Raw genomic sequence first — 22509 nt, 5'->3', positions numbered from 1 at the left:
AAACTGCTTCCTATCATCACTTCCAGTCAGTAAAGTCCTGGAAATTCTAGTCAGTACAATAAAGCAAGCACAGAAATAAAAGGCAAAGGACTGGATAGGAAGAAGCAAAACAGATTACTCACAGGCAACATTGCAAAAGAATTAAATTATCAATATTAACAAGTGAATTTAGCAAAACTGTTGAAAATCTGATCCTAACTTAGAACATTCTATTTCTGTATTTTAAAAGTAATTATGGATCAAAGTCCTAATGTAAGACCTAAAATAATAAAACTCTTGGAAGAAACACAGGACAAAAACTTCACAATACTGAATTTGGTAATGGTTTCTTGGATCTGACACCAAAGGCACTGGTAACAAAAGAAAAATGGACACACTGGACATCATGAAAATTAGAAAATTTTGTGCATCAAAAGATGCTATCAACAGAGTAAAAAGGCCACCCACCGAAAAGGAGAAAATATTTGCAAATCATATATGTGATAAGGGATTGACACCTAGAATATACAGAGAACTCCTATAACTCAACAACAAAAAAACAACCTAGTTTAAAAATCGCAAAGGACTTGAACAGACATTTCTTCACAGAAGATAAACAAATGGCTGACAAGCATATGAAAAAAATACTCAACATCACTAATTATTAGGGAAATGCAAATCAAAACTACAGTGAGATACCATCTCACACCAATTAGGATGACCACTATCAAAAATACCAGAAAACAAGTGTTGACAAAGATATGGAGAAATCAGAACGCTTGTGCACTGCTGGTGGGAATATAAAATGGCACAGCCATTGTACAAAACAGTATGGTAGTTCCCCCCAAAATGAAAACTAGACTTATCACACAATCCAGCAATTCCACTTCTTGGTTTACACCCAAAAGAATTGAAAGCAGGGTCTTGAGATATTCATAGCAGCATTATTCACAACAGCTAAAGCATGGAAGCAACCTAAGCATCCATGGGTAGATGAATCAGCAAAACTTGGTATGTATGTATGTGTGTATATATACATATATATATGTGTGCGTATATATATGTGTGTGTGTGTACATATACATATATACATATATGTATATATACACACAATGGAATATTATCATTCAGGCTTAAAAAGCAAATAAATTTTTAAGTTTATTTATTTTGAGAGAGAAAGAGCACACACATGCACAAGCAGGGAAGGGGCAGAAAGGGAAGAGAGAATTCCAAGCAGGGACCCAGGAATCACTGTCAGGAACCCAGGAACCATGAGATCATGACCTGATCTGAAATCAAGAGTCGGATTTCGCTTAACTGACGGAACCACCCAGGTGCTTCCGACGAAACAGCAAATAAGTTCTGACACATGCTACAACATCAGTGAACCTTGAGGACACTGTGCAAAGCCAAGTAAGCTAACACAAGAAGGCAAATACTGTAAGATGCCACTTATATGAGGTACTTAGAGTAGTCAATACAACAAGATGGAAAGTATACTCGTGGTTACTAGGGACTATGGGGAGAGAAGAATGTGAAGTTATTATTTATTCAATACAGAGTTTCAGTTTCACAAGATGAAAAGAGTTATGGGGATGAATGGTGGTGATGGTTGTATAACAATGTGAATGTGTTTGGGGCGCCTGGGTGGCTCAGTCGGTTAAGCGGCCGACTTCGGCTCAGGTCATGATCTCGCGGTCCGTGAGTTCAGGCCCCGCGTCGGGCTCTGTGCTGACAGCTCAGAGCCTGGAGCCTGTTTCAGATTCTGTGTCTCCCTCTCTCTGACCCTCCCCCGTTCATGCTCTGTCTCTCTCTGTCCCAAAAATAAATAAAAAACGTTGAAAAAAAAAAATTAAAAAAAAAAAACTGATTTTTGTCTGATGCTTAGATTCAAGTTATGCATCTTCCACAAGAACACAAAAGTGATGCTGTTTCTTCTGTCTGCATTTCTTTTTAAAAGACTCTATTTTTTAAAAATATTTATTTTAGTAATCTCTACACCTAACGTGGGGCTCGAACTCATGACCTCAAGGTCAACAGTCACTTGCTCTTCCGACTGAGCCTGCCAGGCACCCCAACAGACTATTTTTTAGGGCAGTTTTAGGTTTATGACAAAATAACTTATTTTTATAAATAAAGTTTTATTGGGATCTAGTCATCCCCATCTGTTTACGTATGGACGATGGCTGCTGTCTATTACAACAGCTGAGGTGAGTGGGTGTAACAGAGACCACATGGCCTGCAAAAGCCTATATTTAATATTTTGGCCCTATGAGAAAACCTTTGCTGACTCCTACTCTACTAACTGTCAAGACTTCTTAGAAAGCTACAGTAATTAAGACAGTGTGATATTAGTGAATGGATACACCAGGAGTTGGCAAGCTTTTACTGTCATGAATGTAAATGTGCCCACTTTAAAAGATAACCTCACCTGAACACCAACTTGAAAATTAATTTCTAACCTGTTTAAATCTATAGTTTCATTAGATTTTGAAAACATGTATTACAAACACACACAAAAAAGGAAACACATTTTGATGAGTCTGTAAGAACTGACTGACATCAGAGAAAATGGAAATTAGCAAGATATTTCATTAAACATCTGTCCTTAATTGTTAGATAAAATTAACTTAGGACTATCATTAAGTCAACACAACTAACAACATCATTCTCCCATTTTTTATCTGTATCTTTATGAGGCATCTATTTCAAATGTGACAAGCATTAAAATGAATATAAAACAGACTGCACCTAAAACCAAGCCTTTGAATCACCATTTTACAAAGTGTTAACTTTCACTAGAATGAAGATCATGTGAACAGAGATTTTTTTTTTTTTGTATATATTATGGTCTACTATATCTCCCAGCACCTGTAAGAGGGCCAAATAGTAGTTGTTTTTTTACTTATTTTTTCCAGCTTCATTTAGGTAAAATTGACAAATAGAAATTTTATACAACATGATGATTTAATATACTATTTATCTGGCATGTGAATGATACAAGACCTGCAAAAGTTATAATAAAGCACAGTTGATTACACTGCTTTCACTAAACAATGCTTTTGTGTCAACAAAAATTTTTATTCTATTAATAAAACTTTTAAGTTTAAAATAGCTTATATAACTTATTTTCTAACGTTATTTTCTAACTTATATTTTATGATTTATAATGTATATTGTATAACTGCACAGCAGTACATGTATGTGATTTAAAAGTAAATATACACATGGGAGCTTCTAGAATTCTGTAGTGATGGGGCACGTGATCAAAAAGATAATTCCCCCGTGGCAGAGGTACTCAAAACCTAACTAGTTAATGACTAGGAAAGAACAAATTTGAGAGTATACATTTGGAAACTTCTAGAGAACTTAAGAGTAATTTTATGTCTATTCAATCTAACTTTTATTTTTTAATGAGTTCATTTGGTTGTTTTTTCTGAGAGAGCACACATGCAAGCGGTGTAGAAGTGGGAGAGGAGGGAGAGGAAGAGGGAGGGAGGGAGGAAAAGAGAGAGAGAGAGAGAGAGAGAGAGAGAGAGAGAATCTTAAGCAGGTTCCACATTCAGTGCAGGCCCCGACGCAGGGCTCGATCCATAACCCTGGGATGATGACCTGAGCCAATCAAGAGTCTCACACTCAACTGACTGAGCTATCCAGGCACCCTGTCAATCTAACTTTTAAAATGGGCTTGCTTTCTGTTTTGAAATTTTCATTTTCCTAGTAATTCATCTGTATTGTATTTTATAAACATACATATGTAAATATGTGTGATACATATTGAAAATTTTTATAACGGTTCTTCACCAAAGATAATTTCAGAAGCACTGCCATAGAGAATAATCAAAATGCAAATCTGATCATAATGCTTCCTAAATTCTTTTGATGGGTCCCAAGGGCCTGTGATGAGGAGCCTTATGATCTCTCTACAACCCTCCCAACCCTCTCCCTCTCCCTCAGGGTCTTTTTGCTTTCCCCTTCTCACCCTGCAGGAATACACCACACTCACTCTAAATTTTTTTATTAAATTTTTTTTTTCAATGTTTATTTATTTTTGGGACAGAGAGAGACAGAGCATGAACGGGGGAGGGTCAGAGAGAGAGGGAGACACAGAATCGGAAACAGGCTCCAGGCTCCGAGCCATCAGCCCAGAGCCCGACGCGGGGCTCGAACTCACGGACCGCGAGATCGTGACCTGGCTGAAGTCGGACGCTTAACCGACTGCGCCACCCAGGCGCCCCTAAAGAATGAAAAAAACAAACTATAATTTCTAAAGGAAAAAACCTTCTCAAATACTATCAATCTTCCCTTTTTCACTTCATTTATGAAACATTACTGCCAACATGTCCCAGTTTTGGAATGAAGAAAACACACATTGGTAGCAACTTTCATCTCAAAATTACTTTCATATGACTGCCTTAAAAGGGAATTCTTCTTTCAAACCCTCCTGCCCCACCTTCCACACTGTAACAGAAACTTGAAACATAGGTTGATTGACTAATAGATATAGCAAAAATAAACTACAAAAAGGAAACCTGCTGCTGTTTATCCTTGGCCCAAGCATTTTAATATAAGTAAAAATATTTTACACTGACAGTCAAGTTGAAAAAATGAGTCCTGAGTTCTGAACCCAAATGATATTACAATTAGTCTAGTTTTTAAGGAAAGCCATTGAAAAGTCAGAATGTATCCTACTTCTTATTCTTAATCCATCAACATCAAGAAACAGCACAAAGTAATTTATAAGCGGAGGTTGGGCTTCTTACATTTTTCACTACTGTGTCAGGTGCATTCTACACTGCGTGACAAACCGTTCTTAATATGAAGTCACTAAAATTTCACTAAAAGTATAGATAAGCTTTTATTTTATAATCTTCAATGGTAGCAACGCTCTGACAAAGGATTACTACTAGGTTTTAAACAACCAAAAAGAAGACCCCATAAATATCTGGGCACTGTATATCTTAATGTTTTTTGATTGAAGAACAAATTGTCAATATTTTCATCAAAGATTTAAAGATGTAATAAGATTAGATCCAGCTGAAGCTTATAAGAATAAAGGGCAGTAGCTATTTGATTAGTTATAGCAAAACAGCAACCAAATGAACAGCTGGGGTTTGGAAGAGGAGGAGAGGGAGGATAAACCCTACAGTAATTCTGGAGCAATATAATCTAATATTTTTATTTCCTAATCCAAAAGAAAGCAACTGTTAACTAGATAATTTTTTACATATTCACATACATTTTTATATGAAAATTTAAACTATATTTTGCTTAGTTTAATAACAGCATTTTCTAAATATTTAACGACTGATGGCAGGGGGAGTGGACCAGAATGTGCTACCACGCAAAGGGAAGTCACGTTGTGATAAACCTTAACATCAAGGTGGGAAAACGGTGGTGGTTCAGCCAAAGTTGTAAGAAATGACAAACTCTAACTGTATAGACTACCTCCCCCACTCAATCATCAACAAGTGAATAGCCACGATTTACTGGGTGCCTTATTTTACTTAATGCTTAACATACACACATTAAAAAAATAATCATCATGGGAATTTAATGAAGAGATGATAATCGAGAAAACAAGAGATTTGGCCCACCAGAAGCAGTGTCCAGGCAGGATGGTATTTTAATTTTTGAGGTGTATTCAACAAAAATTTTAAACTCTGAATTGTGTGTCTCACAAATTCCTCGAGGCTATTCTGAAATTCTTAGAGGCTATTATGAACCGGGGTACTTTTCCCTGGATTTAATAGCCCTAGAATGTGGAACTCTGAATTCTCCTATTGTCATTTCTAAGTCTTTCTGCCCCTTCCCTTCCTTTCAGAGCTGTCCCTCGCTGATCACTACTGCCCCTGTACTTCCCTTCAGCAGCACCCTTCACTCCTAAAAACTGTTTGGGCGCAAATTACCAGACTTATTGTAGTTAGATATAAAGTAAGAGTTCTGAAAGATGGCATAATTATTCCCGTAAACATCAGATGCGTACCAGCCTTCAGTGCTAGGACTCTGCATTTCTACTTTGGATGTTCGAAGGTATGTTGTTTTTTTCATTTGTTTTTAAACTTTACTTCCTGATTCTTAATAGTGCAGCCTTTAAGTTTCCTCACCTTCCACCTCATATGGTTAAATCTGGACGATTAAATGGAAATAAGGAATCTGAAATTGTTTAGGGTCAGAGACTGGCCACAGAAGGAAATGTATAGATTCTAGTTTCCTCCTTCTTTTTTAAGTGTTTCATATTTTAAGCTGTAAAATTTGACCTCAAAAGAAGTGAATGTTACTGTATGATTTCTGGAAGCCTGTGATCAGGATAGTTAGGAACTAACTCAAGAAATGAGGGACGTATGGCCTGAACAGGCAGACACTTGGGAAGCCGGCAAAGCAGTTGTATCATTGCTATTTTCAATTATTTGAAGAAAAGTATCTGTAAAATGACTGTTCTTGATTCTGTCAACAAATGCACTATTTAGCAAGGTCTCAAAAATATGTTTGTGTACTAAGTGCTTCTTCAGAGAGCAAATCAGGAACAAAGAGAAGTCACAGGATAATACACTTCAGTTCAAAACAAGAATGAATTTTTTTTTAATGTTTATTTATTTGAGAGAGAGAGAGAGAGAGAGAGAGAGAGAACGCACAAGCAGCGGAGGGGCAAAGAGAGAGGAGGACAGAGGATCTGCACTGACAGCAGAAAGCCACATGTGGAGCTTGAACTCACAGACCGTGAGATCATGACCTGAGCTGAAGTTGGACGCCCAACCGAATGAGCAACCCAGGCACCCCAGGAATGAATTTTTAAATGAACATATCTAAAAAGGACCCAGATCTCCACAAGATCACTACAGTAAGTGTTTAAGCAATGGCTAGTGGCTGGGTAGTTTTGAGGGGATTTTTGTAAATAGTGGAAGAATACATTAGAAAACCTTTCAAGGTACGCTCTTTTAATTTTATGAGAAATGATACATCTTAGACAGACAGCCTCAAACCACGAGTTCTCAATTCTGCATTTAATTTTCATACTGAAAACAAATCCTAAGGAGTACTGGAAGAGCACAGAAGCAACACAACAGGGACACGGTATCCAGTTATTTGTTCAACTTCATGATGGTATTTATATAGCAGTTATAGCTATTAAAGACTTTAGATAAGAAACACTTTCAGTGATAACAATTATTTCCTTTTAGAGCAGGAAAATCACAACTTCATCAACAGTGTCTTCACCATCACCATGCACATCACACACCCAATGTCACGAAAAGGAACTGGGAACTATCCTGACTTTAAAAAAAAAAAATCACTTCAAAGATGAATCATTCAACATATGGACACTGACAGAGCTTGAGAATCCAAGTAAATGAAAGAGAGGAAGGAAACTAATTATAAAAAAATTGATTTCAGCAATCTGTAGGAATGTAGGCACTCCGAGACAGTTGGATATAACCCCGCCTCAGAGAGCTAAAGAAAACTACATAAAAGAACTCTCAAGAGAAGTACAGAAAAATCAGCCACGATTACCAAGTTGTTATTACTGCTAACGTCGCTTGCCTCTCACCTCAGTGGGAGGGGGAAAGGGGTATGCGGAATGCAAAGCAAACATCACATGAGTTTGTTTAGGTAAGAAAAAGTACTACTAGTAAAGGCTAATTTAGTGTTAAAATTAATCAGATAACAAATGTGTTTTTTTCCCAAAACTCCAGGTATCAACTTTCTACTCATTACTTTTGGTTTAATTTCATAAAAGTGGGCAAAAAATGACCCCAACACCCCTGAAGAAGCAGACGTAGATAGAGTCTGTCTGCCCAGCACCTCTTTCTAGAGGGAACTACGCCCTCCTTCCCGCATTACAACAGGACTGCGAATCTGGATGCTCCACATCTCTCAAAAGCAAAAAGCAGGGCAAGCGACCTAACTTGGCCAGAGTACTCCATTCTTGGGCCAGGGGGAAAGACTGGCTCTTTCTGCTGAGCTGGGAAGAACTGAATCTGGAGACGAAAGTGGCCACATGTGAAGAGTCGGCCAAAAGAATGAAAAAAGAAGCAGAGCTGAAGAAGCGAGAGAAAAGCACTAAAAGTCTGTTTTGCTGAAGAGTCTAAACTGGATTTCTGACTCTTACAACTGAAAGAGCCCTAATACCCATAGTGTGTGTCTATTTGCTTCTCGTGGTTCAGAAGGAAGTTTCTCACTGCTTAACTGCAGAACGAAGATGACAGTGACTATCACTGTCTTTAATTGTTTATTCTACTTCTGTACTAGCTAGACACATGAAAGAATTAAGAAAAGATCTAGCTCTTATTCCAATTGTCTAGAAAAGCCCCATAGCAAATGAGAAAAATTAAGCAAGGTTCATGGTTAACATCATTACCAAAATAAAACCCTTAGCATTCTCTGGCAGAAAGTCTTTGCAATTCAAATATCTATGAAGGATTTGTATCTGGAACACACAAAGAACTCACAATTCAATAACAAGATAACCTGTTTAAAAAATAGGAAAAAGATTTGAAAGGACATTCCACCAAAGAAAATTTGTGAATGGCTAATAAACACATGAAAAGGTGCTCGACACCATTAGTCATTAGGGAAATGCAAAAAAAACCCTCACGAGATACAGTTTTATACCCACTAGACTGGCCATAATAATTTCTAAAAAGACTAATCTAATAACCATTCTTAAAAGTGCAGAAAAATGAGGGGCCCCTGGGTGGCTCAGTCGGTTAAGTGTCCAATTTAAGCTCAGGTCATGATCTCACGGTTCTTGAGTTCGAGCCCCGTGTCGGGCTCTGTGTGAACAGCTCGGAGCCTGGAGCCTGCTTCAGATTCTGTGTCTCCCTCTCTGTCTGCCCCTCCCCGATTCATTCATTCTCTCTCTCTCTCTCTCTCTTTCAAAAATAAACATTAAAAAAAATTTTCTTTTTAAAGCGCAGAGAAATGGGAACTCTCAAACATTGCTGGTGGGAATGCAAAATAATGTAAGACCACTTTGGAAAACAGTTTAGCACCTCCTTAAAAGGTTAAACATAAATGTACCATACAACTGAGCATTTCTACTCCTAGGGGTATAAAGGAGAAATAAAAACATATGTCCACACAAAGGCTTGTACATGAATGTTCATAGCAGAATTATTCGTAACAACCAAAAAAGGGAAACAATCCAAATGTTCATCAACTGGTAAATGGATAGCAAAATGTGGTGAATCTATTGAATGGAATACTTACCTACTATTCACCAATAAAAAGAAAAGAATTAGTGACACATGCCACAAAATGATGAGCCAGAAAAAAATTATGCTAAGTAAAAAAAACCCAAAGATTACTCATGGTATGATTCCATTTATAGTAATGCCCAGAAAAGGCAAATCTGTGGAGATAGAATGTAAGTTAATGGTTGCCTGGGGCTGGAGGTAGGGATGGGGATTAACTACAAATGGGCAAAGGGATTTTATTGAAGTGCTAAAAATGTTTAAAAACTGGATATTGGTGATGGTTACACAACCAGTTACCAAAAATGACTGTAACTTAAATGGGTGAATTTTATGATATGTAAATTGTATCTCAAAAAAGTTAATTAGAAAAAAATGAAATAGGGACTAAGGAAGACATAATAAGCCAACAGATCAGAGGAAAAACAGCTATTTAAAGACAATTGGTGGCAACTAGAGAAATCTGAACCTGGGCTACATAGTAGATGATGTTACGGAATTATTACTTATGTGTTAAACAACAGTATTATGATGATACGGGAGAATGCCTTTATTCTCAGAAGACGTAAGATGAAGTACACAGAGGTGAAGTTTCATGAGGTCTCCAACTTCTTTCAAAGTAGAGAAAAATAAAAGCATCTATACTTAGAAAGATAAAGTAAACAGGGCAAAATAATAATCGGTAATCGGTGAAGAGAGGATGATTGGGAAATACAGGAATTCAATATTCTACTCTTTTAACGTTTTTTGTAAGTTGGAAATGTTTCAAAATACAAAGCTGGGGGGCCAGGGAAGAAGCGCTTTCATTTTAAAAGGTAACCAAGTATAAAAGAATCACCAGTGCAGTTTTCTATGCATTTCAGAAAGAGGCACATAGTTGAGGTACAGAGACTATCATCTCTATTCCATACCTGTTCAGATACAGATAATAACAGGGAACAAATGGGAACTAAAAGAATAAAATAACTACACTGTGAGCAAGTTAGAGCTTTATGAAAATGCTAATGCTAACCAATACTTTTTAAATAATTTAAGACAAAGCAACACAGGTATTGGTTGGTGTGGAAATCTTTACGTTACAAGTGCATTCAGTAAAACATTTTGACTGAAGGTCAATAAATTTTCCCATCCCACCTATATCTCTTGGCTGATACAAAGATCAAATGAGATCATGCGCACAAAAGTGCTCAGTTTATTAAACCTAGCACCATTTTTGGTTACTCTTGTCTATAATTGGTGTTCCCCAATTTTGTAGTCAATACTGCACCAACAATTCTTGGAAACACTGTCAGTGTTGATTATGAATGATTCCCCTTCACTCTATTAGGCACTTTGTCTAGGTACTTGTTATGCAACAATTTGTAACAGTGTGCTTTTAACAACTGAAAATTGTAACAGCTTGAAACTCATCAGACACACTAAGGCAAAAACCTTGCTATGAATCAAAAGCAAAGTTCACTTAGAAGTTCCAACAAAAAGCCACATTTACAGTTTTTACAACAAAGAGAACATTCTTGGAACTGGACATCAAACTAAAATGTCTAAGAAGAAAAAGACAGGATATGCCAAGATGTACATTACTTCACACACACAGGGCAGCTTAGACAAAGTATTCTAGCAGATGAAAGATAATCACACCCACTAGGATGGCTATAATTAATAAGAGGTGGACTATAACAAATGTTGGTGAGGATGCAGAGAAACTGGGAAGCCTTATACACCAATAGGGAGCAAGTAAAATGGTGCAGGTGCTTTAGAAAACAGTTTGGCAGTTTCTCAAAATGTTAAACGCAGAGTTACCATATGACCAAGTAATTCCATTCCTATATGTGTATATATATATACACACACACCCAGGAGAAATGAAAACACATGTCCATGCAAAAACATGTACATCTATTTTCATAGCAGCATTATCCAATATATGCCAAGAAGTGGACGCACCCAAATGTCCATCAACGGATGAACAGATAAACAAAATGCGGTATATTTACTCACTGGAACATTATTTAGCCATAAAAACGAAGGAAGTAGTGATACATGCTACAACATGGACGAACCTTGAAAACATTATGTTAAGTGAAAATTGCCAACACAAAAGATCACATATTGTATGATTCCGTTCATGGAATCCAGAAATGTCCAGAATGGGAAAATCTGTACAGATGGGAAGCGGATCAGTAGTTCCCTGGAGTTGCGGGTGGAGGGAATCAGGAGTGAAGGCTGATGAGCATGAGGTTTCTTTTTGGGGTCATGAAAATGTGGTCAGATCAGATAGTGGCCGTGGCTGCACAATTCTGTGACTGTGTTAAAAACCACCAAATTATACTTTAAAAGAGTAACTTTTGCAGTATGTGAATTTCATCTCAATAAATCTGTTATTAAAAAAAAAAAAAATCTAGCGCCCATACCCTTCAAATAAGCGAAGGACATAAAAAGACAATTCATAGAATAAAAAATATAAATGACCAGTTACTGTACAAAGAACTTAAACAGTTGTGACCAAATAAACTTTAAAAACAAAACAAAATATAAAGACAAGAATGGGTTTTATGATCTAAGCCAAAGCAAAGGATAAAAGGAGATAAGCAGAGAAAATGACCAAGTTTTGTTTTATTCTGAAGGACCAAAAAAGCTACTAAAACCCACAAGCAGCAAATAAGAATAAGTGAAGTTATTCTTAGTTGTAGAAGAGTTGAAGAATTGTCTTAGTTGTATCATGGAGACATATGAAGACCTTGGAGACTAACAGGGTAGTGGGAAAGTTTCCAACAATCCAAGCATTAAGACTACGGCAGCCAAAGACCTCAGGGAAGGGAGATTTTCTGTCACAGACAAATGTCTTACACAGAAGGATGAGGGGAGACAGACTGTCCTCAGACTTAAAAGGTGAGGGTAGGGGCGCCTGGGTGGCGCAGTCGGTTAAGCGTCTGACTTCAGCCAGGTCACGATCTCGCAGTCCGTGAGTTCGAGCCCCGCGTCGGGCTCTGGGCTGATGGCTCAGAGCCTGGAGCCTGTTTCCGATTCTGTGTCTCCCTCTCTCTCTGCCCCTCCCCCGTTCATGCTCTGTCTCTCTCTGTCCCAAAAATAAATAAACGTTGAAAAAAAAAATTTTTTTTAAAAAAGGTGAGGGTAGATAAAGTAAGGGGGGGGGGGGAGGAACAGGAAAAAACCAACCTCCTGCCCAAGCTCTGCCATCAAGGTGCCATCAATTTACCAGAGGGTGAGGCTTGAGGGTCTTCACAGCAAGGCATCCCAAAACCTCTCAAGGATGAACTGCATGCCAGTGAGGCAATGTGACCCAGAGAGAAAAAGGCAACATGGGTCCTGGGAAAAGCAGAGATGGACAAACGACCTGGTAAGTGAGAGCTCCTCAAAGTTGGGACCAAAAGGGATTATTAAACACCCCACCTACCAGCGCTCCTGGGACCATGAAGACAGACAACAGACCATGGACTAAGAGTTGTAGGGACTTCTGGGGGAGGAGCACGTCAGCCCAGGGGGCAAGAAATTAATAAATATCCTTCCCTGCACTCCTGGGAAAGGAAATGCTTAGAATGACAAACACAGAAACAGGATGTGGACTGAGAGTTCACCAATGGACCTAGATAATTGTGAAATTATAAGAATTTATGGAAAATGTGCTATTTGAACTTTCTGGGTGAATTAGATGGCAGTCGAATGAAAGCACCTTCTAGAACTTGGGAGGCAACACTGGTGTGTATCCATAACCGGCATGTGGACACCATATATGCTGGATGCCCACCCAACACTTGATTCCACACAAACACATCACTTCCAGCTGGAAGACTGGAACGAATTGTGGAGAAAAAACAGATGATCCAGGCCCTACAAACTTCTCTGGAACAACCCTACATCTGTGTACTCTAGGTCACTCCCAGGGATAAGCTCATTTAATTATAAACCTGACTTGCCATATGACCTACAGACCCAAGGAGCCAAGCCATGACCACATCAATAAAAGGTAAGCCTAATTTATCTGTCTACAATACGAGGACACCACTTAAGACTGTGAAAGCCTAGGGATTCCTAAGTGGCTCAGCTGGTTAAACATCCAACTTCAGCTCAGGTCGATCTCGTGGTTTGTGAGTTCAAGCCCCACATCAGGCTCTCTGCTGCCAGTACAGCTTTGGGTCCTCTGTCCCCCCTCCCCGTCCCGCCTCAGCTTGAGTGAGCTTTCTCTCTCTCTCAAAAATAAATAAACATTAAAAAAAAAAAAAAAAGACTGCGAAAGCCTAGAAGGGAATCCTTAGATCTTCACAGACCCATGGCAGCTTTAGCCTAGAGGAGAAAAGGAGGTTACCCTATGGCAAGCATGACTGGCTGAGAGAAGACTGCAATGAAGTTCAGAAGAACTGTGTGGCAAGGTAAGAACAAAACTTAGGACTGGTTGTGTGAACTGGGAAACCTTGTATTAGTCCTCACCTTGCTTATCTTTGTACTTTGCTCTGTCCACTAGGAAAGTCAGTATTTCCTGCCTCTAACCACATGCATCTCCATTTAGTGTCTCTTACAGAGACAGTGAAGGACTGCAGGCTTTGAAAGACACTTCCATAACTAAGATAATATCTGGTACAATGTACATTTTTGTATATTCACAGAAAAAAATAATACAATAAAATAATCAGCATCTCTTATTGAAGACACTGTTATTCCTCTGTTTAACATTGTTCTGGAGATACTAATCAATGCAATTAGATAAGATAAACATTTAGAGGCATAACCATTGGAAAAGAAAGGATTGAAATCTCTACAGGTGACACAATAGTATATCTGAGCCTAAAGGAAGCAATGATAAAAGTAACTCAAACAATAAGACTTTAGCAAAGTAGCAGGAAAACATGCAGAAATCAGCACTATTCATTTACATGAATAATAACCAATTAGAAGATATAATGTATAAGAAAATTCTATTTATAATGGCAACAACAACAAAAGATAAAACACTTAGGAATAAACTCTACAAGAAATGTTCAAAACTTATACGAAGAAAACTATAGACCTCTCCCCAAAGACACAAAAGTTGATTTAAGAAAATGAAAAAACATTGCTTGTTCTAGGTTAAGATGTCTCCAACACCATCAAGAAATCAGTTCTAAGTTAAATCATAAGTTTAATGCAATCTCAATAAAAATAGCAATGATCTTTTTTTTTTTTTTTTTAAACGTTTATTATTTTTGGGACAGAGAGAGACAGAGCATGAACGGGGGAGGGGCAGAGAGAGAGGGAGACACAGAATCGGAAACAGGCTCCAGGCTCCGAGCCATCAGCCCAGAGCCTGACGCGGGGCTCGAACTCACGGAGTGCGAGATCGTGACCTGGCTGAAGTCGGACGCTTAACGGACTGCGCCACCCAGGCGCCCCGCAATGATCTTTTTAATGAATGGACTTAGAAAAATTGACACCGAAGTGCATATGGAAAAATAAAACACGCAAGAATAGCAAGGACGACACAGAAGAGGACAAGTTATAATGGGGCATAGACCTACCAGATATTAAATCATATACAACACCCCCATGATTAAACCAGTATGGTACTGGTGCATAAACAGTTCAACAGAGTAAAATACACCCAACTCCATAAAAATTCTAGTATATGACAAAGGGAGCCAAGATTTTTAAAAACTAAATGGCACTGGGACAACTAGAGAGCCATGTAGAAAATGATAACATTATACCCATTCCTCACACCATAAACGTAAATGTACTCCAAATGGGTCAGGAAACTAAATGCGGAAAATGAAACTATAAGAATACTGGAAGGCGGCATGGGTGAATTCCTCTATAACCTGACGATAAGGAATGACTCTCTAATGATGATGAAAAACTCAGATACAAAAAATTTAAGATTAATATATTTAACTACACAAGAACAGACTTTCACACGTCCAAAAAACCCTGTAAGCAATGCCAAAGATGAGTGGGCAAAGTATCTGCAACATACATCAAAGTTACATGGTTAACAATCTTTTTTTGCTTTTAATTTTTTTAATATTTATTTTTGAGAGAGTGTGCGAGCACGAGTGAGCAGGGGAGGGGCAGAGGGAGAAGGAGATACAGAATGTGAAGCGAGCTCCAGGCTTTTAGCTGTCAGCACAGAGCCCGACATGGGCGTGAACCCACGAACCACAAGATCATGACCTAAGCCAAAGTCGATGATTAACCGACTGAGCCACCCAGGTGCCCCTAAATGGTTAACATTCTTAAAGAGAACTTTTAAAACCTGAGGGAAAAAGACCAAAAATTATTTAAAAAGTAGTTAAATAACATGAACATTTAATTTTTAAATGTAAAAAAAATGACCCTTTAATGTACAAAAAATGTTCAATTTACAAATTAAAACTATACTGAGATACCATTTCTCACCTATTAGATTGGCAGAAATTCAAAAACTTGACAATGTAGTCCATTGAGGCTGTGGAACTTACACATTGCTGGAAGGTATTCAAAATAGTAGAGTTCCATTAAGAAGAGGAATTTGTCAATACCTAACAAATCTTATATATGCATTTATCCTGAATATTTACCTCCAACAATACAAAGACACACATATGTAAAGATTTTCATTATAACATCATTTATAACTGAAAAATATTGGAAATTACTTAAATGTCCAAGTACAGGACATAGGTTGAATACGCCATGGAATATTCTGCAGTTAAGAAAAAAAAGGTAATTTGTTTTAATTTATGTGTATTATTTTTTTCAAATAGCTACTAAATCTTTAGGACATAAATAATTATTAAATTGTCTGGGCCTATTTAATAAACTGTTAGGTGTTTCTTTTGACCTAGGGATGCTGTGAAAAAATTATTGATATGACAAGGATGTCATGAACTAAAGATTCTGATAAAGGCCTGTGAAGGCTTTTTGTTGTTGTTGTTAATGTTTATTTTTGAAAGAGACAGAGAGAGACAGAGTGTGAGCAGGGGAGGGGCAGAGAGAGAAGGAGAGACAGTCTCTGAAGCAGGCTCCAGGCTTTGAGCTGTCAGCACAGAGCCTGATGTGGGGCTTGGACTCACGAGCTGTGAGATGATGACCTGAGCCAAAGTCAGATGCTTAACCTACGGAGCCACCCAGGTGCTCCTTGTGAAGGCTTTTAAGAGTGTATTTATGTATGTACCTATGAGGTTACTATGGACTGTGATCAACAAAATTTACAATAGACTAATGAAGGCACTGTCCATAGTGGTAAGTGCTATGTTAGATTTTACGGCAGCACATAATAGGAGGAACCAGCCCAGTCTTGAAAGTTCCTGGGGTTCTTATTTGATTGGTTGGTTGGTTGGTTTCCTGTTTGAGGGATGAGATCAAGAGAAAGAATCTAATCAAGATACTAACCTGAGTGCTGGAAGATAAGCAGGCATTACTAAATTGGAATAAGGAGGAATGGCTAGAACTAACTACGGAAGAGGAAATGGAGGACTAGGAAAACGCTAGCATTCTAGAAGCCTGGTATTGCTGGAACAGAATACCCTGCAAGAGAAGAGATGAGGCTAGAGAGTTAAGTAAGGAGTAGGTCTTGAGAATTTTTTATATGAGACTTAGGGATAAAAGGAGTTTGGATTTTGTTAATGGGCAAGAAAGAGCTGAGAAAGGGCTTAAAGTAGGGGAGTGTCATAACTGATCTAACCAAGTGTGGAGAAAAGATGGAGGTGGGGTGGCACCAAGAGGCTAACAGGCTGCTGCAGTAATCCAGAACGGACCTAGACAGGGCAGCTGAACTAAAGCATTTGCAATCAGTAGTGGGCAACCTCCATTTTCAATCAGTTACTATGCCAGCTACTCAACTGCATTAGAAAGCAGGGATCCTGTGGCTTAGATGACTACAATCGTGACCTTTGTTGAAACCGGGGATCTTTGCCCACCCTTCACAATGCATCTGGGAGTAGAAGTCATTTCATAATCTTACTATGTCTTATTCTCCAACACAACATTGTCAAACCCTGACCTTTAGTTTCAATAAGTGAATTTGGCAACCCAACTTGGACCTCAGATTTCAAAGAGATTGCGTGTGTCACAATTCTAACTGTGAATTCTAACTGTGAAGGCTTTTAAGAATAATATCACAATATTTTATGTCAGCTTGCTGATTTTGGCTTGCACAGACTACAATCTTGATGTTGAGCAACTATACCTTTGGGTATAATTACATCAGAGATTTAAATTCTCTTCTAAAGTGTATTCCCATGACTCTTAAAACTCATGGAGCTTTAATTTCATTTTTTCTATATGGTAGCCAAATCCTTATGAGTGTCATAAGGTAGTAAAAAAGGTGTCTTAGATGTAAAGAAAAAAAGAAAAACTATTACTAATGGGGACTGATGAGCCATATTTTACTTAGAGCTACATACTTTTTTTTTTTAAACCAAGAGATGAACACATCCTTGAAATCAAGCCCATTAAAAGTGCATCTTTTGAGGGGCGCCTGGGTGGCTCAGTCGGTTAAGCGTCCGACTTCGGCTCAGGTCATGATCTCGCGGTCTGTGGGTTCGAGCCCCGCGTCGGGCTCTGTGCTGACAGCTCAGAGCCTGGAGTCTGTTTCAGATTCTGTGTCTCCCTCTTTCTCTGACCCTCCCCTGTTCATGCTCCCTCTCTCTGTCTCAAAAATAAATAAATGTTAAAAAAAAAAAATTTTTTTTTTAAAAAGTGCATTTTTTGAAAGGAAAAAAAAAAATGCACAGGCTGGGAAAGGGTGAATAGCAAGTAGACCCTTACAAGTTCTGCCACCTTTAAGCCTCACACTAAACCCAAAGAGAAAACGATATATGGTCCGAAATGGTAAAAACAGACCCAAGACAACCCTGCCTCTTTTACCATTCTTCCCAATTCCCCTACAACCTCCCCCACCCCCACCTCCTTTAATGAAAGAACTGAAAAACAAGATTTCAGGAAAGGTCACTACAAAATAGGTTTTCCATAGTCCTCTCAAGTAGGGGTTATTCAGGTACTTCAGAGGTAAAAAAGCGGTATCAACACCACTGTTGAGTTCCTAATACTCTACTCCTCCAGGGCACCTATCCGAACAATATCCAACCATTTTTTTATCATGGCATACACAGCAGATGAGAACACTGTATTTGCAGGCACGTTGGAAATAAACAGTGGTAACCCCAGGACCCACTGGAAGGCCAAGAGTGCTGAAGGGCCCATTATCTTCACATTCCTGAAGCTCAGCTCAATCAGAATCTTGTTTTTCCTCAGCCTTTTAGGATTAATTGCAATATGCAATGCTCTCAGAATTCATTACTTTCAAATCCAGATTCTAATAATTACCAGCTACTAGCCTCCAGCCAGTAATAACTTCACTTAGTAAAGTACGGCAAAACTGCCTATCTTACAGAGGTACTGTGGAGATTTAAAAATAATATAACTAAAGCTCTTATCATAGCGCTTGGCAGGCAATCAATGTATACGGATTTATTACCAAGAGGGTTGTTGAATTAAAATAGAAAAATCTGACCTCTGTATAGTGGTGATGTTTCGGAGATAAGAAACTGCAGGCTTCCCTCACCTTAGTGTCTGAGAGTTAAAACATTTTATAAAACAATAAAAACCATAAACTGTCTCCCTACTTCTTCCAAATCATAATCTTTTCCCTCCTTAAAAATATATATCATTGTATTCTAAAAGTGACTGTCCTTGCCCTCCATCCACTAAGGATTACAAGTGTGTATAACACTGATACACATACAAGAAGTGATTCTGGTACGTTTATGTTCTGCAGAAGCTGAGCTGGAAAACCAGTGCAGGACTGCCACCAGACAATTGGAGGGGAAAGAAGATATCAGCACTTTTTTTTTTTTTTTTTGGACCTCCCTAAAGTGAAAATAACCCTACCCTCTAGAGACAAAAACTCCCCCCATAAACAAATGTAGACAAGATTCTTCCCTATAAGTAGGCCCTTTCTCCCTGAGAGCCCTGCAAAGAAGTGTTGTATGAACTACTTCAAAATAAGTGATACAGATGACTGCACATTCAGCAGTCACACTAGAGAACACCTGGATCTCTGAAAAGAAATGTGGAAGTGCCTACTGGTAAATCATGCCAAGGTCATACCAGGATGTCAGAGGATTTCATGTACCCATGGGAGAAATAAGCCACTGTAACCAATTCCGTGACGTACCATGTTTTCCCAACAGTGGTGACTCCCGATTTCCTCTTTCTGATTAAGACAGGGAACAGTTATCAACTCCAAACATAAACTTACTATCACTAGAAAATCTCTTAATAACTCTGGATAAACATGCTTAAGTAGTAAGTATTTAAGACTGGAATACAACAAGTTATTATAATGCCTAATCACAATACCCCAAATATAATTTTAACCTTTCAGGGGAGGACAGTTTTGGAAGGACAGCAAAGGATTCTTCTTGAATCGTCCTTTAACCCTGCTAAAAAAACACTAAGACAAAGCAAAGTCTGTATATGCCAAGAAACTGGAACACAAACAAAAACCCCAACAAAATAAATGTTTCCTGAGGCAACAACTGTGGGATCACCTACACATTCATTCATTCAGTGGAAATACGGGAATAACTTCTTTGTTCCAGGGACATAGCATGGGAACACATGGATGCATAAGACATGGTTCCTGCCCTGAAAAAATTCAAAGTCTAAAAATAATGTCTGAAGAATCACAAGTCATTTTATAGTAATATTGTATTAATAGAGACAGACCCACATAAACAAGTAAGATACATTTAAATACATTAAAAAAGAAGCTAAAAAAAAGCCTTCTGCGAGTTTACTAACAAATTTTGTTATCCGAGTTTGGGAACACGATTAAAGTTGTACTGTACTTTCACGACAAGAATTAACTTATGACACACGTTTTATAAAGCTCCCCCTCCCCCAACCAAACACAATTTGTAAATTGGGTGCTTTTCAGCTTGACACGTAGGGCGTGGCACTGGAGTTCTCACACAACCCTAAAGACACTTGGATAAGCTCTCACAAGTCTGGACGTTCAGGTTTCCCAGCAAAGGCCAGTTAACTCCCTAATTCTCCTTCAACCTTGAAACAACACTGCCACCTCTCTGTGCTGTCATCCCTGCCCACTTACACATATATACCCAGCCTAAAGCATACAAATCACATCTTCCACTCCTGGAAAACCTTAAGGAACGAACCACGAAGGAAACACCCCCTCGCTCAACATCTATATTCTCTTCTTCGTTTTAGAGGCTGGATTACCCTAATATGGGTAAACCAGTGCAGTTCAATGCGGAGCATCTAATGACTTCAGTCTGAAAAAGCCATTCCTTAGACTGGCACAAAACCTTGGCGGAGATGCTTAAAAAGCAACTGCTCTGGTACAGGCGAGGACTGGAAGAAAGGGAAGGAGGGGAGAGGGGCGGAGTGAGGCGCGGGGACTGCGGCGGTGGCAATGGGTCCCCCCAGGTCGCGGGCACCGCCCAGGCGGGGACCTCGGCGCGGCGGGCCAGAGATGCGGGGTGACCTTCCGACGAGGCCAACTCAAGGAGGTGCTGGGCTCGGAGGACCGCGCCGCAGCCGCCGGCTCTCGGGCGTGCAGTCGCCCGCACAGCAGCGAACACCGCGCCCCGGATTCCAGCCTGGGCTCGTCCCCGGGCAGAACGCGGCACTTGCAATCTCCGCGTCCGGGCCCTGAGCCTCGGCCTCGGCCCGCCGCCGCCCGGACACACCCCCGCCGCCGCCGCCCCAGCGGCCCCAACCTCTCCTGGGGCGGCCCGGGCAGGCATCGCTCACCTGCACCGCAAGCCGGTCTGCCGCCCCGCGGGCTCCGGAAGCCGCGACTGAGCTGGCTTCGGCCGGAGAGAGCTCAGCCCTGGTCGTCTGGGAGGTTCCCCGCCGCGAGAGGCAGAAGGACGAGTCCGACGGGCGGCGGCGGAGCCTGGGCGGCAGGAGGAGGAGGAGGACTAGGGGCGCTCCGCTCTCCAGAGATCCACCCTCCTCCTGGCCGCTCTGCAGCAGCCGCCGCAGATCACTTCCGGGGCGCTGGGAAGCGGGGCGGGGCCGGCTGGGGAGTAACTTCCTGTTCGCGAGCGGAGAAGGGGGTGTTGGGGCCGGAGCTGGAGAACAATGGCCAGGAGGGCGCGGGCTGGCAGGCGTCCACCCTGTGCGTGCCGAGGGCGGGCTGCGCTGCCCTTTGGACGGCCCCACACCCGACTCCCCGCGTCCGGCGAGGTGGAGTCGCCTCCCGGGGGCCCGGGAGTGGCCGCGGGCCCCGCGGAGGTTCCCGGATCTCAGCGTCGGCGCCGCGACGTCCTTGTCTCTCTTCTGGGGACCGGGAGGGGGTTCCCGGGGAAGGAGGGGAAAGCAGAGGCCGCCATCTTGCTTCCGGGGGGCAGCCGCTTCTCCCTGGCTGTCCTAGGGTGGAGGCCGCTCTGTCCTGTGGCCGGGGTTTCCCAAAGGGGAGCTGGCGACGTGGCTCGTCGCGGGCCGAATCCTTGGAGATGGTTTGGTCAGTCTCCTGGCCTGGCTGGAGGGTTTCGGTACCTGCGCTGGGCCTCATATCTAACTGCTGATCCCTGGAGAACTCGCCCCCCGCGGATGGTCTGTGATCTTTTGCTGAGAGCACTTGAACCCCCTGGACACCGCAGGTCTGGTGTCTGGTGTGGCGCTGAGATCAAACGTCGGCCCCGTGTTGTGATTTGGTAGCTTAAGTTAGAAGTAGTTCCACTAAATCTGTTGCTTTATTTGAATCCTTCCACAGGTTCGAAATAGATCTTTTGCCTAACATCCGTTAGCAAATAGAGTCTTATCTCCTGCCATTTATTTATTACCTTTTCTCCACCCCCTCCCCACCCCTATTGAGTACCCACTCCCTGTTTTGCACACCTCGTTCAAGGAATGCCTAGTCTGATGCGCAGACATAAAAGCAAATAATTATGATTGAAAGTGTATATATCAAGGTGTACAGAGGAAAGAATAGATGACCACTAACTGTGTTAGAGTTTCAAGATAAGGGATTTCCCAGCACAAACAAGAGATGGGATGGCAAATCCAGATCTTAACAAAAAAGACATGCAGCCCGTGGACAGATGATACGTGTTTAGAAGTCTGAGTAGTAATTACAGGGTTTAAAGTTCAAGCCTGGGTTACTGAAAAAAGATGAGTCCGGAGAAGCATATAGGAACCAAATCGTGAACTGTGTTTCATGTCTTGGTGAGGCCATGGATAGAGGAATGAGCCTGGATAGATTTACAATTTAGGCTGTTGGTGGAGGATGTTAGTTGAGGGGAGGAGTAGGGCAGGAGGGCTTGTAGACAAGGGACGTTACAGAAATCCAGAGAAAGGATAAGGACCATTATGTGAATGGTAGTTGGCATCC

The 22509-nt window shown here is 40.4% G+C and overlaps 1 protein-coding gene across 2 annotated transcripts in view; it reads right to left on the bottom strand.

Annotated features, from left to right (window-relative positions):
- The window catches only part of RALA (RAS like proto-oncogene A), a 71880-nt gene extending 50817 nt beyond the window's left edge, over positions 1-21063 (bottom strand). The window contains exon 1 of one of the 2 annotated variants that reach the window (XM_025929888.2): positions 20925-21063. The gene's annotated coding sequence lies outside the window, so the exon portion shown is untranslated. Of the gene's footprint in view, positions 1-12350; positions 12480-20924 lie in introns of those variants that run through there. The other variant, XM_086697009.1, reaches the window with a different exon arrangement.
- Positions 21064-22509: the final 1446 nt, after the last annotated feature.

The sequence above is a fragment of the Puma concolor genome, chromosome A2 (genome assembly GCF_028749965.1).
Source record: "Puma concolor isolate L17-30 chromosome A2, mPumCon1.1.hap2, whole genome shotgun sequence".
NCBI lineage: Eukaryota > Metazoa > Chordata > Mammalia > Carnivora > Felidae > Puma > Puma concolor.
The sequence above is the reverse complement of the archived record's forward strand: the minus strand, read 5'-3'. Positions and strand labels throughout refer to the sequence as shown.